The sequence below is a fragment of the Megascapheus bottae genome, chromosome 4, assembly GCF_031878675.1.
Source record: "Megascapheus bottae isolate mThoBot1 chromosome 4, mThoBot2.hap1, whole genome shotgun sequence".
Lineage (NCBI taxonomy): Eukaryota > Metazoa > Chordata > Mammalia > Rodentia > Geomyidae > Megascapheus > Megascapheus bottae.
This window is the reverse complement of record NC_143512.1, coordinates 17,586,992-17,592,212: the sequence shown is the minus strand read 5'-3', so window position 1 is coordinate 17,592,212 and position 5,221 is coordinate 17,586,992. Positions and strand designations below refer to the sequence as shown.

The window sequence follows — 5,221 nt, the reverse complement described above, 5'->3', positions numbered from 1 at the left end:
TTCACCTATATCTCTACAGTATATATAAATGAACTTAAGAAACAGAGTTTACAATTAATTTTTGATATTCACACTATTGCATTCTATAACCAAGAGGGAGGACATACAGAAAAATACAATTGTGTTTATAAATTACTTGGATGGGTTCCTTTTTTCCTCCATTGTAGTTATGGCATATACTTATAATACAATAATGTTTGCCTATTGGAATTTATTTTATTTTTTGAAGTGAATTTGACCTGAAGATATTACTGCCTTCATAACAAAAGATGGAACTTAGACATCATGATAGTACTGTCTTCATAATGAAAGTTGGAACTTAGAACTGGATCATCTGCCCCTTTCTCTTTTTATCTCCATCTAGTTCAAAATGTTTGCATCTCTCAACAGCTAGCATTCTCTTAGATCTGCAGTTGGGCTCAACACATTCAAGTCTCAGTACCATCTTCTCTGTAGTCTTAGCTTTTTTTTCCAAATAATTGGCTTAGTCTGACCACCATTGCCACTCTCTTTTCTGTCATAATGATGCTTTCCCTAGGCATAAAGAGAATCCTTGCCTTTCTTTTACTGTATTACTTTGTGAGGCTGGCGCTTGCCACACTTCTTACAGACAGTCCAGCGGGTTTGGGGAATGTGAACCATGATGGCATGAAGCCTGCAGCAATGCCACAAAAAAAAGCACAATTTAATTTCTATTTTAGTTTTTTTTAACTTTGTGTCATTCTGGCTGATTTAATTTATTAGTTTGTTTGTTTACTTATTTATTTATTTTGTGCTGATCCTAGGACTTAAACTTGGGGCTTCAACACTGTCCCTGAACTTTTGTGCTCAGGTCAATAGAACCAGAGCTTTATTTTTGGCTGGGCATTCAATATCACAGTGTGGCAGTGTTCTTTTGCTAGGAGGCTTCTTGGCTTGCGGGTGGCCAAGTTCTTGCTGCCTCTTCACCCGCTCATCCCTCTGTGGATGTACAGAGCTGGCAGCTCTCAGTGTGGTCTAACCTTTCCAACAGTGCAATCAGACTGGATTAGATTAACACCTACCTTAGCAGCCTTATTTGGCTTTAAGTACTTCTGTTAAGGTCCTGTCTCGTAAGCTGGTCAGGTCCTGACGTACTGGGGACTAGAGCTTCAACACAAGAATTTTGTGGGGAATACAATATAGTCTTTAATACCTTCTTATATGCATATGTGTATGTTCACATGTATGTATAGGGAAGCAGGTGTCTGTGTGTGTATACATTCTTATTTTTCTTCTTTCACAAATAAGACCACAGTTTTTATGCCCTTTCACACTCTTTCTGGCTCTAATTTTCAGAGGCATTTTAGTTAAAGTTAAAAACTTTACATTATGTAACATTTGTTGCATATGTTCAATAGATAAAGACTTTTATGCATTAGATTAGAAATGCATTAGTCTTCATCTCACAGAAATTATGTTCAGACTAACAGTGAGAAGTCATCTTGGAGTTTTGGCCAAGGGTTCTGAAAAACAGTAATTATTTCAAACCATAGTGGCACAATCCATTAAGAGTAACTATGAGGTAATTAAGCAGCAAAGCTATAGACAACTACATCCAGGTAACATTTAATATTATGATATTTGACAGTGATTTAAGACATAGCATTATAGCCAATCTTTCTCACAAAGAAAATCTTTCAGTTGTGGGCTGGGAATTTGGCCTAGTGGTTAAAGTGCTTGCCTAGCATGCATGAAGACCCGGGTTCGATTCCTCGGTACCACATACATAGAAAAAAGCCGAAAGTGGTGCTGAGGCTCAAGTGGTAGAGCTCTAGCCTTGAGAAAGTCCAAGGACAGTGCTCAGGCCCTGAGCTCAAGCCCAGGACTGGCAAAAAAAGAAATCTTTCAGTTGTGAATTCATTTTTTTCTCTCCAAAGGCCTGTATGACCTATACAATCCTTCTTACCATCACTGCACCATAAGAGAGACAGAGAGACAGAGACAGAGACAGAGACAGAGAAAGCAAAGAAAAATCAAAGATAATACTTCATCACTTCCTCCATTCAATCTGTGGTATAAGAGCAATTATACCACAAATTATGTTTGGGTATGGCTATCAGCAAATCAGAAACAGTGATAAATGCAATAGAAATATTTTGGATAAAGACCCTGCCTGAAGAGTGAACATATATCATAGAAATTAAGGATGCGTCCTCTCTATAAAGAAGACAAACAAGAATAGTGAAATGTCAATCTAGTGTGAGATACCTGGATATTTGTTAGGGATCACTGGTCATCACAGCACCGTCAAGTGTTAGAAGAATATAGCCATTGTGTATTGGTCTTGTGAAAGTCAAGACTTTCATGATGAAAGAAAAAATGAGAAGCTATCTCACTGCTATTATTACCACAAAAGTCCTATGTTGAGGTGACAATGACTGTGTTTAGAATTAGGAATTAGGGTAATTTCAGTGAATTAAAGTCCTGAGTTTGGCACCATAATCTCATAGGAATGATAGTCTACAGAGAGAGAGAGAGAGTAGTCAGATGTGCAAACAGTAGATGATACAGCCATCTTCAAGCAAGGCACATAGCTCTCACTAGAAACTGGATCAGCCAAACTTTATCTTGGCCTTCAGCCCCTGAAACTGTAAAAAGGTAGACTGCTCTCCTCATCTGTGCAAGGGAACTCCCTAGTAAATGCTCTGTTTCAGTTTCTCTAAGAGGAAGTGGTATTGCCATGGATCAGAGAGCTCATGCTCATGGTGGCAGCATCCCTACCAGATCTCTGATCTGGCATTTAATAACTTATTATGTGCCATTTATTATTATTACTATCATACAAGTACAAGTTTACATGAATGCAGAAATTAGACACAGTATGTAAGAATTCCTTTTCCTTTTCTGTTTTTTTCATTAACCTTATCTGTCCTCCACTCACAGCCCAACCAGACATCTCTCGTGACATTTTATAGTATTTCCTCTTTAACATAGTCATATGCAAGCATATATAGATGTTCTTATAGGTATGTATGTAAACACATAACATTGTAATGCTTTAATAAAACAAGATCATGTTACAGATATTTAATGGTCTCTTGCTTTTCTTACTTAGTAACCTCCTATGCAAATCTCCTTGAAGCAACAGGTGAACTCTACTTATCTTTATTAATGTCTATGTCTTATTCCATTAATTCCACTGTATTGTATGCTGGTATTTCTCGTAGTCATTCAACATTCTCATCCCACTCTGTTTTGTTTTTGTTTTTCTTTTTTGTTTTTCTTATTATGAACCAAGTGCCATCACTGGGACTAACGTCTGATGGCCCTGCTCCCTTCCCATTTCCCTGCCTGGTTCAAGCCTACTTATTTAACATTGATTGGGGTGTGTGTGTGTGTAGCACTGGCATTTGGGCTTAAGAACTCAACCTGCTAAAAGTCTCTTTACCATTTGATCCATGGGCCAGTCAGGGACTGATACCTTTTAAAGAGAGTAGATACACACACCTATGTAGTTTCTGGATGGATCTGTGTGGTTGTGTTGAGCTGTGAGCTTCCAATAAAAGGCTGTTCTGTTTATGTTAGTTAGCCATACAAAACCCTAATTATTAGACCAGAGTTTTCATCCTAGTCTGGACAATTACAAACCATAACACTCTTGTGAGCCTTTATTTCACAGCAGAATTATGAGCATTTAGAAAATAGATGCAGTTTGATTGATTTACCATAGTTATTTATCAATAGAAACAAGAATCATTATTTGTGATAAGTTAGCAATAACCATTAGTAGAAAAATGTTTGAAATTTGCCTCCCCTCATTTTTTTTGCCACTGTGGAAGTTGAAAGTGAAACAGATATGGAAGATGATCCAAATGAAACTGGCTGAAGACTTCACCACACACAAATCCTTGGCAAAGGATTTGGAAGTTATGGGCAGAACTACACTAATTAGTGTTTGGATGAGAGATGGAGTTTGCTTCTTGTTTGTTTGGTTTGTGGTGCTGGGGATAGAACTCAGGTCACACAGACATTAAGCCAACACTCAACCAGCAAAGTCCATACCCAGCCCACTCTAGTATGTGCATGTCTCCCTCTCTATTTCTATCCTGGACATTCGTCCTCCATTGTGGATTCAGGAATTCTCATTTTGCCCTTTCTATTTTTTTACAGTTCAGCATTACAAACATCACAAGGGCTATCACTGTGAATATTAATTAGAGAGTTACTGTAGACAATAATTTGGTAACCATAGATTTAATCTGCCTCAGTGTGAACAAGGGAATAGAAGAGCTCTATGTACCCCCAAAGCCTCTCTTCTGCACACTTGTGTTATGTGTTAAGTGACCATTTGGTGTACAATACAACCAAGATGCCTTGGAATTTTTTTCTTTCCTTTCTAAGAGTGTGGTTGAAGCAGCTCTATTAATGAAAAGAATGTCTACATTTAGACGATGATATTTTCGGTGGGTCATGAAATTAACTTTCTCTTTGGGAGTTGAGCATATGTTGACCGTGCATGGAAGAGCTGTGTGCGAGTGTGGTTAGGAAGCAGGCCTTCTGTCTGGTAGATGCATATTCATGCAAACTCATAAAGTTCTTTGAGGAAAGTTTCACTTATGTAGTTCATTCTTGATAATTCAAGCAAATCACATGAGAAGGAATCATTACCTTCACAGTTTTGTTTGTTGTTCTGATACCATTCACACACGGCAACTAATGTGCTTAATGTGTTGGTTAGCATTTATTTTCTGCTGGTTTTAGCTTAGAGTTGAGAGATAAAATTTATTTGTTTTGATTGAAAGCTATCTGAGATTTTGGATTAAGCAATGATTTCTCTTTATTAAAATTCCAACATTTTTAATGGGATGGTTGTTACTTTGGAGATTAGTTTTGGAGTGATTCAATTTTTTGAGCTGTTGATATATTTTAGATATGAGGCCTTTGTACGTTATATGGTTGATGAAGATCTTCTCCCACTCTGTAGGCTTCCTGATTAGTTTACTAGCTATGTCCTTTGCCATACAAAAGCTCTGCAGTTTAATGCAGTCCCACTTATCCAGGCTTTCTCTTATTTGTTGTGATTCTTGGCCCTTATTAAGAAAGTTTCGACCTGTGCCAAGGAGGTCTAGTGTATCTCCTATTCCTTCTTGTAAAGTTTTCAGTGTGTCAGCTTTTACCTCCAGGTCTTTGATCCATGTGGAGTTAATTCTAGTGCAGGGTGACAAAGAAGGATCCAACTTTAGTTTTCTGCAGGTGCTTA

At 37.6% G+C, this 5,221-nt stretch overlaps 1 pseudogene; it reads right to left on the bottom strand.

Annotated features, from left to right (window-relative positions):
• Window positions 1-319: 319 nt before the first annotated feature.
• LOC150064118 (large ribosomal subunit protein eL42-like) lies at window positions 320-642 on the bottom strand (annotated as a pseudogene).
• Between the last annotated feature and the right edge of the window lie 4,579 nt (window positions 643-5,221).